This window comes from Canis lupus, chromosome 3 (genome assembly GCF_003254725.2).
Source record: "Canis lupus dingo isolate Sandy chromosome 3, ASM325472v2, whole genome shotgun sequence".
NCBI classification, from domain to species: Eukaryota; Metazoa; Chordata; class Mammalia; order Carnivora; family Canidae; genus Canis; species Canis lupus.
The window spans coordinates 75,367,635-75,390,537 of NC_064245.1; the positions used below are offsets into that span (position 1 = coordinate 75,367,635).

At 36.5% G+C, this 22,903-nt stretch overlaps 2 long non-coding RNA genes across 5 annotated transcripts in view; one reads left to right on the forward strand and one right to left on the reverse strand.

The window, feature by feature from the left end:
- LOC112653728 (uncharacterized) overlaps window positions 1–5,547 on the forward strand; it is a 72,955-nt gene extending 67,408 nt beyond the window's left edge. Inside the window, exons 4-5 of the long non-coding RNA XR_007409966.1 lie at window positions 4,491–4,687; window positions 5,422–5,547. This is a non-coding gene — a long non-coding RNA (uncharacterized LOC112653728). The remainder of the gene's footprint in view (window positions 1–4,490; window positions 4,688–5,421) is intronic.
- The window catches only part of LOC112653727 (uncharacterized), a 49,087-nt gene that overhangs the window by 24,917 nt on the left and 1,267 nt on the right, over window positions 1–22,903 (reverse strand). For 2 of the 4 annotated variants that reach the window (XR_003132448.3, XR_003132447.3), the window contains exon 2: window positions 22,633–22,700. This is a non-coding gene — a long non-coding RNA (uncharacterized LOC112653727). Of the gene's footprint in view, window positions 1–22,573; window positions 22,701–22,903 lie in introns of all 4 variants that reach the window. The other 2 variants (XR_003132449.3, XR_003132446.3) reach the window with 1 other exon arrangement.

Here is a 22,903-nt window from a genome sequence, read left to right on the forward strand (position 1 = left end):
TCTAATAATAAAGATTAAGGAGATAGTGAAAAAATGGTGTCTGATATCAAGCATCTTAGTTAGTTTAAAAAACATACCTACATATCCTCTAGAAGTTACTAGAAGATATTTAGAAGTTACTAGAGGATAATTACTAGATAAAGTTTCAAAACTCCTACAGTGACAAAAATAGATTTATTATAAACTAAGTGTTTCATAAACCTCCTTCTTCAGTGTCCAGTCCTTTGCCTGGTGAATTGCAACCATGGGAGAGACTTCTGCTAGATCCCCCTTGTGGTGCTTCTTTACTTTGCCCTCTCAGTTCAGTGCTTCATGGCTTCCAACTCCCACGACCTTCTTCCTGAAGCAGAGCTGAATTACGTGAACTAATTTACGTGAAATCCTTCTGGGATAGATGATAAAATGCTTATTAGGAATATTTTATGTACAGAAATTTCATTATACAAATTACTTAAATTAATTAAAATAGAGAAACCTAATGACTAATGTTCAAAATCCATTAACTAATTGGGAGAGACAAATGAATTCCCATGCCTTTCTACATGCTCTCCTTAACGCTCCTAGCAGTCAGTAACTTTGTTTATAAGAGTTTAATTTATCTTGAAAAAAAAAAAATGACCTTTCTTTTTCAGTCTTAGGCAGAGCCCAATTTGACTACCTTTTTCAGCGTCTCCAAGTTTAAATGATTCAGATTTTGAAAACCTGCCATCTGTTAACAAATAATGTTCTCATCATGAAGGCAGTGATTATGTTTGTTGCAATTTCACAAGACAAGAAACTAAGAAAAATGTAAGAATAGAAACCAGAGAAGAAGAAAATTCTAAAGGAAAAAAAAAAAAACTATATGAAATGAACAAGCATGAACAAACCGTATCTGCTGCCAGGAGATTAAGGGTAAAAGAATGTGAAGCAAAAATATGGTTAGTTGAAGTTGTAAGAGTGAAGAAGAGAGGGAAATGTTACAAAGGTGAGCTTTTATTTTCAATGGGAATTACTGGTGCACTTCACTCAATACAATGTTAAATATAAATCTTTTGAGGCTCTAGAAATAAGATTTTGGGCAAGATTTGACTGATCCTTAGTGTTATAGACATAAAGATGATCCCTTAAGAACATAAGCAAAGAACTACAAAATACTATAGATGAAAGGAAATTCAATAGACTATGTATATCCAACTGTATATAGCCTATTAAGTAAAGCTTAGATACGATGATGATGATGATGATGATAATTTTTACCAGTATCAGAGTTTGTTTTTTTATTGACTTATTCTCTTTTATTTCTGACACCATCTCTCTTACATCAATAGAAAACCAAAACTTTTGTATTGTCTTTATCACTGTAAAGGCTTCTCACATGTATCTCCCAAAAAATAGGCCCACCGTAGTCTTTTCCCAGCATCCAGCTTGTTTCTTTTTGCTAAATGTATTCAAATTCAACTAGGCCCTTGAAAATTGGCAAAGTTTGTAATCCTTACATTGTTCATTCAGCAACAATAAATGTTTCTAGGTGTCTACTCTGTGCAAAGCCCTCTTCTAGGCCCCAGGGATAGAGTAGTGAGAGAAGAAAAGAACCCAACTATTGCAGGGCTTACAGTTTAGTGTGGGGAACATAAAACAAACAAGCACATTTGTAAGATGAAATAAGGTGATATGAAACAAATTTTTTGGGAGGAGTGCCTTTAGAAAGTGTGTGCATAGAAGACCTCTTTGAAGTTGAAATTGGCAACTGAAGATAGGAAGGAATAAGTAAAACAAAGATCACAAGAAGGGTACTCCAATCAGAAGGACAAGATGTGCAAAAATGTTGTAGTATAAATGAGGCTAGAGTGTCTGAAAACAGACAGAAAGCCAGTGTGGCTGGAAGATGGGAAATGGTAGTGGGAATAGTAAAATATTTAGTTGAAATACTAGGCAAGGGCCTTGAGACCATATTAGAAATTTATTGTATTGTAAGAATAATGGAAATTTTTTAGAGGATCATAATAGAGGAATGGTGTAATTTTATTTTCATTTCAAAAGATTGCTTTGTCTAAGGATTAGGAATAGATTAGAGGATCAGAGGGTAAGCAGGGAAAACAAGGGACTATTGAGATGACCAATCCAAGGGATGACACAGTTTGGTAAAAATTTTAGTAGAGATGGAAAAACATGCATGGACTTGGGGTATATTTTGGAGGCAATCTAATAGGACTCATTAAGACGTTGAATATGGGAATGAAGGGAAGAGAGAAATGGAAGTTGATCCTCAGGTGTTTTTGTCTTGAGCATCAGGGTAGAAAGAAAATATTTATGGGGATGGGGGAAACTGTGAGAATTAAAGAGAGATAGCAAATCAAGGCCTGAGAAAAACAACCTCCTGCTATTCTACTTCCTCTCCCTCAACCACTCATCCTTCAGTGCCAACTCGTTAGTCAATGCTGACACACTTCCTCCACCACTCAGAACAAGACCAACTGGCATAGGCTCCCTCATGTCCATTTGCTTCCATGAAGTCTCATGATAAATCTCCTAAAGCTAATTGTTCATCTTTAAAATAGATCTCAGCATTACCAAACTTCATGGAATATTTTTTTCCACCAATTATATCTTTTCCTTGTCTAATATTTTTCATTTTGCTTTTTTAGTGAATTGTTCCCTTTTACATTCAAGAGTTTATAAGTCTGTGTTAATGTGAAAAAAATCTCTGGATTCTCCTCTTTGGTTATTATTCTCTTTACTAATATTTAAAACATGGGTGTAAGGTCCTCTATCTTGCTTCCATTTGTGACTTTGCTGTTGCTCTTATTCGTAGTTGCAAGAAGTTGTGTTAAATATAAGGCACAGTTCTCAGTACACAATTATCAATGGTCTGATTTATTGGTTTGTTTGTTCTGGATTCCTGTTTTCCCCATTCCCTACTCCCATTCCTCCTTCTCATGGATATTCTAATGTGTTTGACCACTGCATTTTTTAAGGATTTTAGTGTTTTTACAAAATATGTAATGATGCTTTGTGTATATTGAAAGTATAATTCATGCAGTTGTATTATGCCTTAAATTTCATTTTTTTTCTAAAATGCACTATGTTTTAATGTATTCATGTTGCTACATGAGCATATCATCAAGTTTTTCTAATTATACCACATTAGGTGGACACAGATAGATTGGTTTCTACTTCACATTGCAGCAAACAATGCTACCATGTATACATGTGTATACATTTTCACATGTGGCCTCATATAAGCCCATATGAGAATTTCTTTGAGCTATATACCCAGGAGGGGATATGCTGGGTCACCATATATAGGTATACTTAATTTGAATGAATTCCACCAGTTTCTTTGACAGAATGGCCTCCAGTCCACACATCTGTAAGCCGTGCAGGGGTTCCTATGCAGCCATATCTCTACTAACTTTGTCATTATCCAACTTTATCTAGTTTTCTGTCATATTGGTGGATATATCATTTTTGTTTATTATTTATTTCATTATTTATGTATGAGCGTCTCTTTGTATGCTTCCTACCTTTCTGGAAATTCCCTTTTTTGAAACTGCCTGTTTATAGCCTTTGCTTAATTTTCTATTGGTTTCCTGTCTTATTGCTTATTAATGTGAAGAAATTTTTTTATATTCTAATATTATTTCCTTATATTTAGACATAAATTCTACTAATCTTGATTTTTTTATATCATTGAATTTTAATAGTTAATATTCTTTTATTATTTAATATTTTAATTTTATAAATTTTAATATTTACATCTATGCTCACAAACAAAATAAAATTATAATTTTCCTGTCTTGCAATAACTTATCAAGTTTTAGAATCAAGATTGTTTGGCCTTAAAAAATGCATGTGTTTTTTATAGGTTTAATGCAGTCCCTATCAAAATTCCAGTAACATTTTTTTGTTGTTGTATGGAAATAGTAAAATGTATCCTAAAATTCATATAGAATCTCAAAGGATTCCAAATAGCAAAATCATCCCAATCTTGAAAAAGATTGAAAAGAGGGATGTCTGAGTGGCTCAGCTGGTGAAGCATCTGACTTTTGGTTTCATCTCAGGTCATGATCTTACGGTCGTGTGACCAAGTCCTGAGTCAGGCTCTGCACTTAGCAGGGAATCTGCTTGAGTTTCTCTCTCTCCCTCTCCCCAGGTCCCTCCCCCCTACTCTCTTTCTCAAATGAATTAATAAATATCTTTTAAAAAGGAAAAAGAAAAAGAGGAACAGAGATAGAGGTCTAAAACTCTGATTTCAAAAATTACTACAAAGCTACAGGTAATCTTTCCTTTTTAAGGCTAAATAATATTCCATTGTTTGTATGTACAACATTTTGTTTATCTATTCATCATCCATTGATGGATTCTAGTTGCTTCCACTTTTTGGCTATTGTGAATAATGCTGCTGTAAACATAGGTGTATAAATATCTTTTCAAGACCCTACCTTCCTGAGCTTAGACTACAAAGGGCTTTTTTATGCCATTGCTTTCTCTCTTGCAAAACTGTCCAGCATTCAATGTGAACAACTTGGGCTTATCTGCTGGTTGAGACACATGGAGCAGACATGAATCTTCACAGCTGAGACCGTTCTAGACCAATGATGCCCAGCAATGAGGCAGTTCTCCACGACCACATAATTGAACCTAGCTGAACCAGAAGAATCACCAGCTAAGACCAACACAAATTGCCAACTCGCTGAATTATGAAGTAAGCAAATGGTAACTGTTTAAAGCTACCAAGCTTACGGTGGTTTATTACACAACAGAAGCTAACCAGTCCACATCCTTTCTCATTCCATTGGCCTGAGAGGCAGTAGCTTTGAGAACAGATGGGCGTAAGTGATGAAGAGGGACAGGGTTAGAAAGAGAATGGCTTGTTAGGAGAAAAAGAGGAAGGATATTGGTAGGGAAACAATTGTGTCCTTTTTAGTAACTCATGCCTTGAAAATTAAAATAGTACTTCTAGGTCAGAGGAGCATTGCACGCAGTGATGCGTTTTAACTAAAGAGCCATTGCTTACAGCTCTTTATGAACAAGGAGGAAATAATTGAATTTTGGTTGGTGGTATTTGTTCAATTTAATTCTGACTCACTCATTAGGGAAAAAATGTGCTTTGGGCTATTTTGCAAAACCTAGAACTGGGGATTATAATTTCCTTTACTTTGTTTATGAAGATTTAACTTACATAATTACATGAAAAAATTACCCAGCAGATGTGTGTTTTCAACAGCATTCCATAGGGCTTCCTAATATAAGGCACTTTTCAAATTGATTTTAAATTAAAGTCATTTAAAAGAGGAACAAAACTTGTATGCATATTCCTCCTGCCAGAATTATCAATAGAGTGTGGGGAGACATAAAGAATAAAAGGAAATAAAAGATTACTCTTCATTCCATAGGAAACCTATAATTTAAGGTATCATGTCATTCATTTGCTTTCAGAAGATGTGATTATGATGGATTGTGCTTTAAAGCAATCATAAAGCTTCCATCAGCTGCATTTACATGGCTTATTATATGAATCTTGTCAACCTTCTGGCCTGCTACATTGTAGCTGGAAAAAATCTGGTGAGTATTCATATACAGAACATTTTTTTTTTTAAGGGCATGATTATGTAGTAAAGAGGCTCCTATTTTCAGCCTAGGTCTGTTAGGATGTTTCAGCTGGACAATAGTGTCTAAAGCAAGATTGATGCCTCTTCATAGCACAGAACAATAGAAAGTCACAGGGCTCTACACTTTGTTATTATATAAATTCAAGCCTTGAGTGAGGATTAGATATTTTCTGTGTCTGTTTTTTCCCTTGAGGGTTTTCTTTTCAGATAGGGAAAAAAATACATCAGAAAAGTGTTTTCCTTTAAATTCTCACAAACAAAAAGATATATCAACAAATAGTTTAGGTACGGTTTTCCACTGATAATCATCTACGTTCCTTGAAAATCACACATAGCATTTATCACTTTAAACCATCCAGGGATCCCTGGGTGGCGCAGCGGTTTGGCGCCTGCCTTTGGCCCAGGGCGCGATCCTGGAGACCCAGGATCGAATCCCACATCGGGCTCCCGGTGCATGGAGCCTGCTTCTCCCTCTGCCTGTGTCTCTGCGCCTCTCTCTCTCTCTGTGACTATCATAAATAAATAAAAATTAAAAAAAAAATTAAAAAAATAAAAAATAAAAAAAAATAAACCATCCAGGGGTTACAATAAACTTAAATAAAATACAGGATAAGGGTGAATCTGTGTCTGTCCAATGTCTGGGACAGAAAACCATGGGATCATCAGGATGCAGACATTTGTGATGGAAGAAGGTCAAGTAAGGAGCTGGGGCCCCTTTACCAGAAGCCAAGTGAGAGATATAATAAAGAAACAGGCGAGACAAACCACAAGGAGCTTGTACCAGTGAAGAGGAGCAGGGTGTGATGTGGGGTTAATTCCCGGCACAAAACTAAGAGCCAGGATGTTACAAATTCCCTGGGAACAAACTGTATTTGTTGTTTGCTGTGTCTTGGGAAGACTCTGTCTTGGGGCGTGGGGAGTGTTGGGGGGCAGGGAGAACAGAAATTCAAACAAACAGGAATTACTTGGTCATTAGAAATTGGCATGGCTGCTGGTCAACTGAGAAGAAACACAGGGCATCAACAGCAAAAATGATTTTAATAACAAACTTCCTTGCTTCATCTTAGAGAGGCTCATATTCTTTCTGTGAAGATAAGATTCAACACCAAACAAGGTGAGTGGGCTACCACTAGGTAATAGTAAATCAGGATGTAGACAAACAGGGCACTGAATAAGTAAAGAATAGGCAGTTTCCGGTTTAGGAGAAATCAAAGGCTATGTTTCTTTCAGCTTCTCTCCCATTTTCTCTTCATTTTTTTGAACCTCCCTAAGCAGTGGTATCTTTCAGTTTTTCCTCGATGGGTGTGCCTAGTTTAATAATGGGCTTTCTACTCTTCCTATACCCTCAGAGCCATCAGAAGTTGCTAGAGATAGAAGGGAGCAATCCTGCAGGGAAACATGTACTTGGTACCAGTGTAGCATCATAGGCTGCTGCACTGACTGTTTAAAACCTCTGTGGCTTGTTCTAGCTTTTTCACGTTGACATTTCATCATCACTGAATCAAAAGGGAAAACAAGTCTCGGGTGCAAGAGAGGTACATGAGGTCTTCACAAGGCACTGCACAGCCAGCCACCTACTCCACTTATGCATAATGTTCAATTGAATTCAACAAATGCAATTCAGTCGAGTCAGGCAAATTGTGTGTGTGTGTGTGTGTGTGTGTGTGTGTGTTTATCATATAGATCAGGGTTTATAAATAAACTCAAATGCCTTTGGTAGCCAGGCAAAAAAACAAATGTGTGAGGTCACCAGGTATGATAATACCTTCACTTCTTATAGATAGGTGGGCTTAGGATAGATATTTTAGATAGATATTAATATCTATATGACACACATAAATACATGTGGGTATGACCATATATATAATATGTATTATATGTAATCACCTAATGTAGATAAAGATAATAGTTCAGTAGGTACAGGAGTGAACTGGAGAATAAAGTTCCTCTGAAAGCCACTCAGATATAATTTTGTTAAAACTCTCTGTTGGTCAAATTTGATCCATGGGCTTCTAGTTTGACAAACCAAAATTCTGATAGGTACTGGAATTTCTAGCATATTTTAGTGACACACCGATGTAGCATGTTTCATTTTTTAATGGAAAAGTCAGGAGGAAATAAAGTATAAAGATACAGATTAGCAAAGAATTTGCCCAATTGTATTCCATGGAATTCTGATTAGCAGGATGATTATAGAGACTACAAGTCAATGAGAGCTGAGTTTCTAGAATGGTGGAGACATGCAATACACCTCTACAAACAGATACACAATACAATCAATGTGAGATGGTGAAAAGCGCTGTGAAGAAGAATGAAGCATGGAAAGGGAATATTGTATGTAAAGGGTGGTGCTAAGGTAATATTTTTGATAGGATGTTCAAGGCTCTCATGAGGTGAGCTTGGAAGCCGAGCAAAAACTTAGAAGAATGTGCCTGAGGCCGGAGCAAGCTTGGTTTATTGGCAGGATAACAAGAAGGCTAACATAACAACAGCTGAGTGAGCAGAGGCAACATCAGAGCATGGGCGGGCTACATTCCAGAGGGCCTTGTAGGCCAGGGTAATGATGTTAAGCTGTAGGACTCTATGAAGCTATTTTGGTCTAGAGATGGTTCTTTACTTACTTGGGTTAAACAACAACAACAACAACAACAACAACAAAAACACATCATGTAACTGCTTTGTGTATTTGAGACTCAAAACAGTCAAATATTGGAGCACTGAAACCAGTCACTGTGGATGACTGGTATTTGAACCCTCCAGTCTCAGAGCCTATTGTACCCATGCTTCTTCAGCCTTATCTAGGCAAATATTAGATGTTTTTACAACATATGCAATAAACACATAGGTGATTAATGATGGATGAGCTGCTATACATTTCTTATTAAGAAAAGCATTAAATATAATCAAAGGAATGAATCTGCAATTGTGGAGATGAGTAAAGGAAGAATTTTAGTATAGGAAAATCTCTTCAGTATTTCAGAGAATCCTATTATGCACATTGACAGTTTCTAAGACCTGTTTTGGCATTGCTAGTGTCTATTTTAAGCTTTTCAACTCCATGAAGTTGAAGGAAGTGCAAAGATCAATGTATTAGATCAGAGTTTTTCAACTAGGGTACCACTGACATTTTGGCTAAACTATTTGACATCTTTTGCTGTGGGGAACTGCCCTGTGTATTTGTTGGATGTTTTAGGAGCATATCTGGCCCCTACTTATTAAATGCCAGTAGAATTCTTTCTCCTTGCGACCTCGCTCCCCTGCCACAGCCCAGTCAAGACAATAGAAAATGTCTGTCAGCATTGCTAAATATCCCTGTTGTGCCCAAAATTGCGAATCCGAGAAACCACCGAGGAGCCAACACCGATGCAAACACACGAGGGTTTATTTACAAGCTCGAGCTTGGGTCCAAGTGTACCCGGCACAGCGGAGCAGGGACTTGGACCCTGAAGTGGGTTACAGCTGGGTTTTTTATAGGCTGGTCTAGGGGATTTCCAGAAGGGATGGAAGAATTAGGCTGGTCTAGGGGATTTTCTACCATGGGCGTGGGCTCTGTTGTCTTTCTGATATGGGATTACCTGCCGAGGATATTGAGGATATTCTGCAGTTTTTCCCTTTAAACTAAGGGGAAAGATGGCTGTACTTGTGCTAATGCTAAACTTTAGGTGGGATGGCCTTAATTTTTCTCGGCCTCCACAATCCCCAGGAAGGAAAGTTGCCCCTGAGAGAACCACTGTGTTAGATGATAGGAGCAGTCTGTACGGAGTCTTTGCAAACAACTTAAAAATATATATGAACATGACCAACAGCATGTGGAAAGCAAACCTGTACTGGAAAGCCTCTGAAACTAAAGCACTGCTGGGAACCCAAGGCAGATTGCCAAGCCTTCACATCAAGGTCACACCCATCTCGTTGAATCTTGACAAAATCTGTTTGAACTATTTTTTTACCCTAATTTAAGTGATTCCTATGGTTCAAAGATAACTCAAGCAGGGAGATGACAAATCTGATGTCTTCACTCAACTAGTAACTAGAGGGGTGGAAACCAGACTCAGATCTGCCTGACTCCAAAACCTATATTTTTTAAGTACATTATGCTATGTTCTGCCAAGAAAACCAAAAATGTTTTTTATGTAGTATGATTTGGATTGTAGTTTGAAAAATTAGATCACAATTAGCCATCTCTTTAACAATGAATTTCTTTTTTTTCCCAAATGATTGTGATTATTATTAACAATTGTTACAATAATACAATTTTAATAGCAATAAGTGCCATATGTCAAGGACTTACCATGTGTAAGGCTCTCTGACAAATATTTCATGGGTATGATTTGAGTAAATCTTCATAATAGACTGATGAGCTAGATTCTATTATCCACATTTTACAGATAAAAATTATAATTAGGCAGAAATATTTCCTAAATGAAATATTTACTAGATAAAGGAAATATTTCCTAAATGCCTAGCCCTTCGTTAAATCCTTTATATGCATTTAGTTTTCATAACACTTTTATGAGGCAGAAAGGATTTTCCTTTTCATTTTTCAGATGAGCAAACTAACCCTTAGAAAAAAGAAGTAACTATTCAAAATTTTGAAGTTACATAGTTGGCATGCAAACCTATCTTTGTGTGACACCAAATCTAGTGTCTAACATCATAAACATTTGTTATCCTTTCCTGGTATTAGTGGTGGGCTAAAAAATTAAGACAATTATGAGTGGATATAAATGCCTTTCCTCTTACAAAAAGCTAGTAGTAAATGCTCTCCAAGTGATATTTTTCTTTTTCATATTAAATCTCTTCATAGAGATAGAAACATCTTCCTTAGAAAGGAGTTCTATCTTTGTGTGATTTCTCCCCTTTCCCCCATACTCTCCTACTTCCTACCCCCCCCCCCCAGGGGCTCAGAGTAGAGTGCAGAAAGTGAGAGGACACAGAATAAAAGGAAATGTCAACCAGTAAGAGTTAGACTTCACTTCCTGTCAGCAAGTACAAAAGGTGAAAAGTGACATTTGCTTTGGCAAGCCAGAAATGCTTATGTTTCTAGTCACACTCTATCTTTATCCCCTTTTCCAGTCTTCGTCTGAAAGTGTCCCCATTAGAAGCACAAGGGAGCCAAAGAACACATTCTCCCTTTAAATATGGGGTGCTGGAACAGATGTTAATTTATTAAACCAAAATTGCAGCTCGATCCTTTCTGTCTCTGTGAAATATTTTGACAATGATAAAAATACATGCATTTGATTTGTCACTTATCATTCAGGGTCCCTTCTGTCAATGCCTAATAGAAACAACAAACATAGGTACTACAGCAGGAAATATAAGAGGAGTTTATCTTTTCCATTCTAGAGGCATTCTATTTAAATGGCAGCCTAAAAATTTGCATATATATATATATATAGCTATGACACATGCCCTCATGTTCTGATATCAGAAAGATGGCTATATCAGCCAGGGATAAACCATGATTGATAAGAATTCAGAGTGCATTTATTAAATCATTAATTGTAAAATGAAACAACAACAGAAGGCAGATGTGTAACTGAAATAGGTAAATTGCGACACCATAAATGATGGTCGAGAGTGGTGGGGAGTGTGGTCTAAGTCAGCATATGTACTTTCTCTGAAATCAGGTGTTCATGACTTGATTCTAGCAGGATTTTGCTTGCAAGAATGTGGGCTCTGTGTTGCCAGATTTTATGATTTATAAGAGGAACCGGAAATCCATATTTTCAAGTTAAATCTTCAGACTTTAAAATGTTGTCAAATTTCTTTCTCCTTTAAAGAAAATACTATTCACGCTGCTCATATGTTACTTCACTTATAATGGATGGATATTGATTTTAGAATGTAGGAAGCTTTGTGGTAATTTGCACCCTACTCTATTTAGGGAAGCTTTTATAGAGGTTTGATAAACCTCAGTATTTAAATACACTTGACTGGGCATCACTTAGGGAGTAGAGCCTGTTACAAATGCATAACCAAAGAAATTCCAATTGGTAGGTCGGAGGTAAGGCCCAGGAACTCTGCTGTGGATGACACAGTAAATATACTTTGAGCATTTTATCTTAGAAAGTGAGAGGATGGAATCCATTAGATCAGGGATTGGCAATCTATTGTCTATGGGCTAAATCCAGTCTGCAGCCTGTTTTTATATAAGTAAAATATATAAAATATATAAAAAATAAATAAAGATTTACAGGGATACAGCCACATCCAATTCATTCACATATTGTTTAGAACTGTATCATGCAACAAGGGCAGTGGTGTAGTTTTGATAGAGACTGTATGGACCTCAAAGCCTAAAATATTTATCATCTGGCCCTTTTATATAAAAGTTTGCTGACTTCTGCATTAGACAAAGTGGGTCCTATGTCCCTACATCTCAATAAAGTATGACTCTTCAGTATTAGCTGAGTTCATAAAAATAGTGTAAAAAGAGTCATATTACTGATGATGTTGATTTATAATTCGGTTTTGTCCAAACCATTTCTCCTAAGCAAAGACTATCTTGTTGCTATGACAACAGTTACAGAAAGCTATATAGAGAAGAAAAAAAAAGGCAGCAAAAACATATTAAATGTTAGACTAGCGAAAAGGACAGTAAAAGGCTTGCAATTTGGCTTTGACTTGCAGGGGTGTAAACACAAGCAAGCTCACATTCTCCCCCATAGGTGAGATAGTCCCATATGACTCGGAGGATCCCTGCTCCTCCAACAGGCCGTCCCCTATCACCGTCTCCACAAACACCATCTGTATGTACTGAGGAAGTGATTTCACAAATAAGTGAGTCATATGCCAGAACTTTTCACTTGTCAGTAGTGAGGATAATGGGTTTATGGAGGATTAAAAAATAGATCAATGTTGAATTTCAGTTATCTTATCCTAAATATATACCAATCTTATTATGACTAAATAGTTCCACATAGAATCTGAATAGCTTTTATATTTGTCACTTCATTAACAGTCATGTAAGTCAGTTACTCCGTCTCTACCATTTCAGCAAATGGTATAACCGTATACCATTTTCCTCAGGCCCCAAGCCCCTGAGTCAAAATTAATTTGACTTTTTCCCTCTCAAATCAAATCCATACAGCCACATCTCAGCCCCTTCATGCTACTGACCTCTCTGATCCAAGCCACTATCGTCTTGTGTCTGGCCAGCTGTGGTCATCTCCTTACAGACCTGCCTACATGCCTGCCTGCCCAGAATAGTCTCTACTCAGCAACATCTGGTATATATATCAGATGTCATGGCTCCCAACTCTTTCCTTGATATCTTCATATCACAGTTTAAGACCCAAAATCCTTCCCATGGCCTACCAGACCCCATGGAATTGTTTTCTGAGGATATCTCTTTCCTATTGTTCAGCCAGTGCTTATTCCTCTCCAGCCACATTCACCATCTTCTTGATTTTCAGATGCCTAGGCACACTGAGGTCCTTCCTGCCTCAGAGCCTTTGGACTCGTTATTTCCCTCCATTAGGAAATCTCTTCTTTCAATCCTTTGCTTGGTGCTCTCTTTTAGTCATGTCTCCTCCCTAGGGAGGCCTTCCCTAAGCATCTATCAATCTCTATCTACTTTTCCTGCATTATTTTTCTTGATGGCATTTACCATCACATGAAACTCTTATTATACAATAACTTGTTTACCAATATTCAGTGTATCCTGCTCAGTTGTAACTTTCATGAAGGTAGAGAACTTGTCTGTGTTGTTTCCTATTTTATCCATAGCACCTAGAAAAACCATGGTAGAGTATGCATTAAATTGTTACTAAATGAATAAATGAAGGAATGAATGAATATAAATAAAGAATGAATGAGATTGCATTTTGATTGATTTTACCCTTTTTTTGCAAGATTTGAAGACGTCAGTATATTGTATCTTGGGCCTCCCAGGATGGTAAATGCTTTTCATCCAGAAAAACATACTCTGGGTTAGACATCTAAAATGCAGTGAGAGAATTACATAGAATGGAAATACTTAACATAAAAAAGTCCACTCCAGATTATACAGGCTAATTCTAAAAAAAGGGAAAAAAGACACAACTAAGGAAGTAAAATCTGAGTGGTCTGATCAGAAAAACCAGGTGGTGTACCAGTCCTTGTGGGTACTGTAGGTAAAAGGCCATGGTTGGCCATGCATTTCAACCTTCTCCTGCCTCAACCGTTGCCTGTTCTGTCCTTTGCTAACTAACCCCTAATGGCTTTAGTTTCTGGATTTATCCATACGTAGCTGGTCTTCTCACAAACACGTGACGGGCACCAGGCAGAATGAGGTGAAGAAAGGTGACTGCATGCACACACACACACACATACACACACACACAAGGTGCAGGAGTCAGTTCATACAGCAATAGCACATTGCACCAGTTAGACAAGAGGAGTTTGGTATAAACATGATCCAGAATGATCCATAAGGCTTAAGGATTTCATACAGTCTTGAACTCTACTTTATCCTTCCCACTCTAAAAGGTATAGGATATGCAGATGACTGTGTAAAAATTCCTTGAAATAATCAAATGGTCATGATTATCCTTAGACAATGATCACTTGCATATTAATGATATTGGGATATCATGGAAATTGAGATATACTATAGCAAACTTCACATTGCCTTTAGCAAGGGATTTTTAAGGAAGCTTCCCCCTCCCCGCGTGAATTTTTGCGTTGTAAAATTTATAATTGATTTCCTTTAAAAATATATATGTACACATATATTTGTTATATCTGTATCTATATTTTATATATGTATGTATATATACAGTTCCTCTCACAATTAAAAAAATGTAAATAAACTTTTATCATGTCTTTTCTACAGTACTAAATAATTATAAAATATGGGTTAACACTTCTGAAATGATTGCAAAAACTAATGCAGTAGTCATAATGTCCATATATTATGGACATCATTAAAAGTCAAAAATATGCTATTTAGTTTTAGGCATTTACAAATATTTTATAAGAATTGTCTTTACAACATTTTTAATGGTTGTATAAGATTGTATGAAATATTTAGCATTTATATAACTAATCTTTTGCTATTTTAATATTTAATATTTCCAATGTTTTTAAATAATTCATGGAACAGACAAAATTTGTTGAAAATAAATTAGAAATTTAAAGATAGAAGTCCCTGAAGCCCATATTCTAAAAAACAAGTAGACATGGTTTAAAAAAATGGTTTCCAAAATGCCTATGGTATATCACTCTCAACGTTAGGAAGAAAAAAAAAAAACAGATTCATAGACTTTTCATAGACTTACACATTTAGTTTTTAACCAGTATGTGATTCTTAACACAATTAATTTCAATACCAAGGAGCAGCTTCCTGGGTAGGACAGGGACATGCAGGAGCATAGCATGAGGAAGGAAAGAGGTGGTCCTACCATCACCTGAAGTCCTATTTTACTAGGACTACTATTGAAACTGCATTTCTGATTCTTTTTTGGTCTCTGTGTCTGTCCTTAGTTAGTTTAACTAACTGGGGAAGGAAAAGTGTGAAGAACATTCCCAAATTGCTTTTACTTAAATTATTCAAAGACTAAGAGACCCTGCCTGTCTCAGGCCCCAGATTGCTCCCAAAGAATGAGTCTAGCTGGGAACATGGAGCTGTAAACACCTACTAGATTTCTATGCATACTGATCATATTCTCCAAACAAAGCTACAACACATGTTTTATCCATGACATGAGAGACTTGAAATCTGTACTTTTTTGGAGAATCTAGGAAATTTGGTCCAAATTCAGGCATTTAATTTTTGGACTTGAGTATTTGACTATAGGGTGAGATTTATATAAATTTAAGGTTTCTTTGTGTTGCTAGAATTTTGTAGTTGGAGAATCTTCATGCAATTTATTATTCATTAATGCAATTCTTCATCTAATTTATTATTCATTAATATTTTAATTTAATCTTTTTTGCATATGGAAAATGCAGTTTTGATATGATCTGGGATGGGAAGTAGTTTTGAGTAATGCTCTATTCTGATCCCTTCCTGGGCATCTGGAGACAAAATCTGCACTGCCCACCAGCAGTCATGGGAAAATACCCATTGGAGAATGGTGGGGGTTGATGGAGTGACCTCAAGAAGATAGGAGTCTCTCCAAGGGACTAGATATATTCCTACATGAACATAATATGAAAGGTTAATCCCAATGGTCTATAGAAATAAAAAGGTAGGGAATATTAGTGGTGGATTTCCATGAGAAGTGACTTTTACTAAATATTTTTACCTCTTGACTCCCTAGTCTTTCCATGAAAGTGGGATGACTTATCTGGTCATTAGGCTATAGCCACTGGTCCATGTACTCAAAAATATATAGCTTGTCTTTCAAAATTCCTAAACAGGAGATTTGATTTCTGATGTTTTGTCTCTTTATGAGTCAGTAGGATGAAGCAATTATTTTTAAGTGAGACTGTTCTTGAGACTTAATTTCCTCTCCAATGCCCTATTCAAAGATCTAGCTGGAGTGGACAGGCAGGAACAATTTAATGTCATCTCTCACCTTTAACTGATTTTTCCTACTGAGGCTTTATGATATTTAGGTTCTCTGCTGATTCTTCCACTTATTTCTCAGTCGGTTCAGAACTTAGGTGGGGAAGGGAGATGCTACTTGTTAGATTTTTCCTTCTCAAAGATGCTAAAAGTAGGTATTATTATTAATCTCAATTTTATAGTTGAGAGAACCGAGCAGAAAAAGACTATGGAATATGTCCAGATTTGTCCACATTAATCTGGGTTCAAATTGATTTTGTCTTTCATGTTCTTAACCAGGGCAAGATGCTACCTTTCAATTACAAGATGCTACCTTTCAATTATTATCAAAGAGCTTAATAGTTATCCATATGATGATCTATTTAATTCCATTTTACAAAGCAATTAGCTAGAGATATGAATTATTACTACTTGGATCTTTACTACATGGTTCTATAAATCTTCATCTTGACACATGAGAGTCTCTGTTAAATGAAACTCTAGGTAGTTACTCCTAACAAAAATCAAATGAAATTTATAACATCAGTCTTATTAACTTTATTTAGGAAAAAAATTAGAAAAATAACACATATTTGTACAGATTCAGTCTTACCCGCAGGGAATTGACATGTCAGGAGATGTTATTAGCTACCAATTCAAATAGCAGCTGCCAAAAGCTTAATTGCCTACACACAATTTTTCACTCCCTGGGATGCATTTTTCACTCTTCTTCAATTTGCTATTTTGAGTTCTGATTTATATTTGTGTAAGTGACTGTGATAGAAATGTATTTACATTAGGACTCTAATGTTCTCAAGTACTTTGTCCTTCTGGCCCAATTTCTTTTGTGGCCCTGAACACCAGAGAATGAGTTTCTGCTGAGGGACAAGCCAGATAAACAGGTATTGTCTAGTCTATAAATAGCCAGAGGATGTTTCTGCTATACTCTTTTGCAACTGACTTCCCAGTTGTTGAATGTAGCAACCACTTCTCCATCTCCCTTTTACTACCAATTGCCCACCAGTACCGAGAGATATTTTTTTCCTTTTTGTAGTAGCAAACACAAATTCCATATAGACGTCTTTAATCCAAATCAATAATTGCAGAAATGATCCTGATACAGTCTTGATCACCTTGACAATCTCCTTCTGAAGAGGAAAATGATCCTTGATCATCCACAGAATCGTTGGACCAGAGAAAGCCATCACCAAAAACAATGTGTGAAGATCATTACCATAAAAAAACAACATGCATAATCTCTCCTCCAAATATATGGTTTCTTTGCAAAGCAATCCATTTCATTTCTTGGTAATTACATTGTACATGTGTTTATGCTGTCAAAAATCAGAATGATGAGCTATTAGATGTTCTTGTTTCATGGACCCTTTTCCCTTTCATCTGAAAACATTGATTCTTAGTTATCCTGCCTGTGTTGTTTTCATTACAAATCTATCAAAAACAAATGTTCTGACTATGTTAGCTGAAAATTTTAATGAAAGCCTATTAGACTTGGCATAATTTCATGCTGAATCTGCAGGAAAGAGCTCTTTCAGAGACAAGCAGAGTGAGGTGGATGTACCCTTTAACACAGCAGTGCTTCTCATTTCCCTTTGCACATTTTCATCCCAGCAAATGCCTTCATTAATGTCTATGGTTATTGGGACTGAACAGTGAGGCACATGTTTAATATTAGCCCTCAGATGATTCATTTGGGTTCAAGGAGGTCCTATATTCCTCCAGGAGACTGGATCAGCATTTCTAGTATTTGCCTCACAAGCAAAAGGGTGAAAAACAGGGAGCAAGAAAAAGAAAAGAGCATGGCAGAAAGGGATTAACTGGATGGGGCCATTAGGAGGATACAAAATTACAGTAAGGGGAACTCACAAAAAGAATGTCAAGCAATATTACTAGAGGGACAGAGGTCAAAAGTCCCCAAAGGGAATATTGACATTAGGGGTCCTAATAAAACTCTATGTTTCTGTTTCTACATTTCACTTCTTTGTTTATACTATCATCATATGACATATTGTTATTGAATTCTTACCAGGTCCTGGGCACTGAACTTGGCTCTGAGAATAAAGGAGAAAATAAGACAAGAGAAGGTTCTTGCCCTTATGGTATTATATATAATTTAATAGATGATTCTGTAATTGCATCTTCAAGAAAATTACTATCTCAAATAGAGCTCTAGCAACACTAACAAACGCTTCTACAAAGCTGAAGATTATATAGATTTCTTATGGAAATGAACAACCTATACATACTCAGAATTGGCCCCAAGAAAATCATCTCACATTGGACACTAAGCTCTGGACACCTGATCAATCTACAAATATCTAAAATGACACTTTTTTTTTTTCCTAAAAATTTTATTTATTTACTCATGAGAGACACAGAGAGAGAGAGGCAGAGACACAGGCAGAGGGAGAAGCAGGCTCCATGCAGGGAGCCCGATGCGGGACTCGATCCTGGGACCCCAGGATCATGCCCTGGGCTGAAGGCAGCACTAAACCACTGAGCCACCCGGGTTGCCTTAAAATGACACGTTAGTCCATTACTCTCATTAGAAAAAGACAAGAAGTTTATTAAATCTCTCCATAATTGTTTTAACTATTACAACTCTTTCTTGGGTACCAAGGTGAAATAGCCCTTTAATTTAGGACCTGGCACTAGGGCATTTTTATTATGGTTGTTATTTTTTGTCTTTTTGTTGTTGTTGTTGTTATTTGGGGGCTTTTTTTTTTTAAGCCAGGTGCTATTTGATGAACATCAGGATACAACATGAAACCCTAAAGGCTTGTGTTTCAATTAGAGTCAAAGCAATAAAAAGAAAATTAAGCTTCTCTTTATAATAAAAAGATAGAAATTTTGTATTTGTTTCTTGAGCTCCTGAAGGAAAAGAACAAATAGAGGAGAAGGAACAGCAGCAAGATGATTGGATGCTTGAGTAGAGGAAACAAAAGTCAGTAAGAAACCTCTAGTGGTGATGGGGCTAATGTGACAGTGAACTGACATATCTTATATATGATTTAAGCTGTGGGACTCAAAATCTCCTGTAAAAATTGATTAAATGTCTTTCTGTGTGTGAGGTTTTTGTTTTTGTCTATTTGTTTGTGGAAAAACCATGAAGAAGGAGCCATTTCACATCCGAAGTACTCAGTAAGGGGCATCTGGGTAGCTCAGTTAGTTAAGCATCTGCCTGCAGCTCAGGTCATGATCCTAGGGTTCTAGGATTGAGTTCCTCATCAGGCTCCCTGTTCTGCAGAGAGTCTGCTTTTCCATCTGACCCCCCCCCCCTTGCTTGTGTGCTCTCTTTCTCATGCTTCTCTCTTTAATAAATAAATAAAATCTTAAATTAGAAAAAAAGTACTCAGTGAGAAATAGGGAAAGCACAGGGAGAAGGAGGCATAAGAAGAGATAACCAGGAGAATGTAAGTTTACCACCCATCTGCAAAAGTCTTTAAAGGACTTTCAGTTCCCTCCAGGCATGAATTAGAGTTGAAGTCAATCTCTTGAGGATAGACCCTAGATTTCACCTACAAGAGTTTCACAGCAAAATCAAGATGAGATATACTTGTAGTTCAAGGGTGTTTCGTGTGACACCCAATAATCAATGACCAGAGCAAAATATTTTCACTACTTTGAAATTTAAAACCCATTTGCAAATGTAATGCCACCTGCGCTAATTCTCCTGAGAAGGACATGTAATAATAGTAAAACAGGTAACATTTATCCTAATTTTACAGGTGAGAAATGGAGGTCTAGAAAGATTAAGAGATTTGGCAAAGGCCACATGCCTAGAGAATGGAGTTGTTTATGAACCCAGACTCACTGGGTCTCAATACTAAATGTTGTCTATTGTTGTCTATTGGGTAAATTTTAATAACAATTATCATGACTATAATTACAGGGGAAAGAAACTAATTTACATCTTAACTATGAAAGAAATAATTAACAGATTCCTAAATTCAAAAGTAGAATTTTAATAAAAGTTTCTAGTGTGAAAACTAGGTCATTTGCATATTTTTCTTTGACTTACATACCTAATTGCCAGGGTATTTGCATTTTTCTATCTGATTTTGCCAGCATACCCAATTCATCTACATATTCCTCTTAGTTTAGTTGCTGAAAATGGGTGGCCTTTCCTACCCATAATTAGAATTAACTTCAGCTTCAGCACACTTCAAGGAAGGGAATTTTACAGAGCATAAAGAAGAAATACTTTCAGGATCAAATTTAGTCAATGCTTTTAAACAATGAGTAGTTATTGTGATATTCTTCTCAGCATGCCTGAGGCTATATGAAGGAGGGTTAATATTAAAGGTATTTTATTTTATTTTATTTATTTTTTTTTTTAATATTAAAGGTATTTTAATAACACATTCATACAAAAACTTAGAGGTGAATAATAAGATTTATTTTTGAATATACTAATATTTTAACCCAGGTATGTGGCACTAATGGGTTATATATCCTCTCTCATTTCTCATAATATATATCCCCTTTAGCTCACTTTGATATTAAATCTCTAAATTTAATATCTAAATTTAGAATTAAATCTCTAAATCTAGAAATTAAAAAGAATAGAAATATGATTTATTGAAGAAGCTTTCCACCTATATAATTAACACTCCACAAGTGCTCACAAGACCTTTATTCTGCATGTTTTGTGCTTAAATTCCACTAATCTCTATCTGAAAGAAAATAAATGTGAAATGCACATAATTTTACTTTAATTCATTGTCTCTACGGTCCATGTACATTTGCAGTTACTTTTACCTTTCTCTGGAATATCATGAACAAGAGGCCTTCCTGTTCCCCTCAGCATGACTCAACTTCCCATAGGCTTCTTCCTCACTCTAGGCTGTTGACCTCTCTTTTCTTAGAACATTTACTCTAGGGCACTTTTAGTTGTAAATTCTTTTTCTGCTCCTTTGAGATATAAATCTTCTCTTAGCCTCTGGCAGTCTTTAGCCAAGATTGTCTTTCTCAAGGCCCTGAGAGCCATGCCTTTCAAATGCAATCATCAAAGGAGATATCACTCCTATCTCCCAGCCTCTGTGGGAGGGTAGGACCTTAGCTTCTGCCAATTAACAAACATCCCTGGTTCAATCACATTGACCAGCTATTCCTCCAACATTCTTTAGTACTTCACCACTAGCTCACTCCAGGGCTGAAAAACCACTCCTGCTTTTTGATTCAGTGGAGCTGAGTTCAATCTTCCTCTATCATTGCAGTAGTGCTGAATAAAGTCTTTCTTCCTTAACTGTCTCTGGTGCATTTTTTTCTTTGACAAGCTCCACCATTGTTATTGCTATCATTTTTGGATGCATTACCATGTGCTAAATACTTTGTTAAATGCATCGCTATAGGGTGTCTTATTTAATCCTCACAATAACCAAGAGCTTATCCTTGGGACCATTTTATGGATGGGGAAACAAAAGCATGCAAGAGTTAAGTAACAGTATTCTCTCTGTAAAGGGGCATCTAGCGGTTTTCAGAGAGGACAGGAGGGGAGTGAAGGAAAGGAGAGGAAGCCGAAAAAGTGGGGAAGATAGACGAGAGACAGAGAGAGAGAGAGAGAGAGAGAGACCTGAGACAGAAAGGCAGAAACATACAGAGAAAATATGTAACTAGGCAAATAGTTACCTTCCCTGGAAATTCTGGGGTCTAGGGTCAAATCACATTGCCTCTACCTACTGGTCATCTCCACATAAAGTTTTCATGGAAACAATAATCATGAAGGAAAAGCTTAGGCCTCAAAATTAGTTAAAATTTCAAATCAAGCCTTATCAGAGTTCTACTATGAGAAATTATACAGGAAACTCCAATATAATAAGGGGTAGATTTACTTCTCATTCTTTATATATCTGTGGTGTATAGTTCCACTGGGCACTTCATGATTTGGAGAGAAGAGAGGCAACACAAGATCCAATTCAACTCTTCCTTGGTCTCTGGATATGAGTGGCATATATTAAAAGCAACAGCAACAACTATCTGCATAGCAACAACTCATTTTAAGCTCTAATGCACTGTGTCTTGCCTGCCCATTTTTCTCTATTCAAATCATTGAATCTTCTATACATACAATTTTAGTAGTCTAGTGTACACACCTGGATGGGGTACACAAACCTGAGTGACACAAAGATCTGTTAGAGCGCAAATCCCAATTTTACCATATTCCACAGTTATCCCCATCGTTGTTGTAGACCCAGTTTTAACAATGTTACATGTAATGTCATACTATATTCCTTTTTCCAGACACCTCTTTGTGTGTGTTTATGTGTTTGAGTGTGAACAAGATCTGCTTTTCCTTGGACTTCTAAGCACCTGGGTATTCACTTTCAGACACTTGTTTATATCATAATTTTAGATGGTTATAATCTATACCTTTTATATTCTTTCCTACATTTCTTTGGGACCATGTCTACATGTCTCCCTGACTGTAGTCTAATGAAATTGCATTATTTGCATGACAGAAGAGTACTTTTACTGTACTTCTTACCACAGCATAACTGGCCCACTTTTCTCTTCATAGCGGAACTTGCCTATAACAATACGTACTGCTCTTCCAAGTGAAATATGTTCTTCAACATCAGCTTCCATCTGTTTTATACCTAATGGGCCAGTATCTGAAAAAAAAAAAAAACAAAACATAGAACACATGAAAGAGCTTCCAGAAACAATGAAACTTAAGGGAGAAATTCTGAGTGGGATATGAAGTTTGGATTTGCCTTAGGATATAGAGACAATATGTCTAAGCTGGAAGACAGAGAATCCTATGTGAGGACATCTGAGTTGTGGAGTTTTTAGCACTGGGGGCTGCCGACTCTGG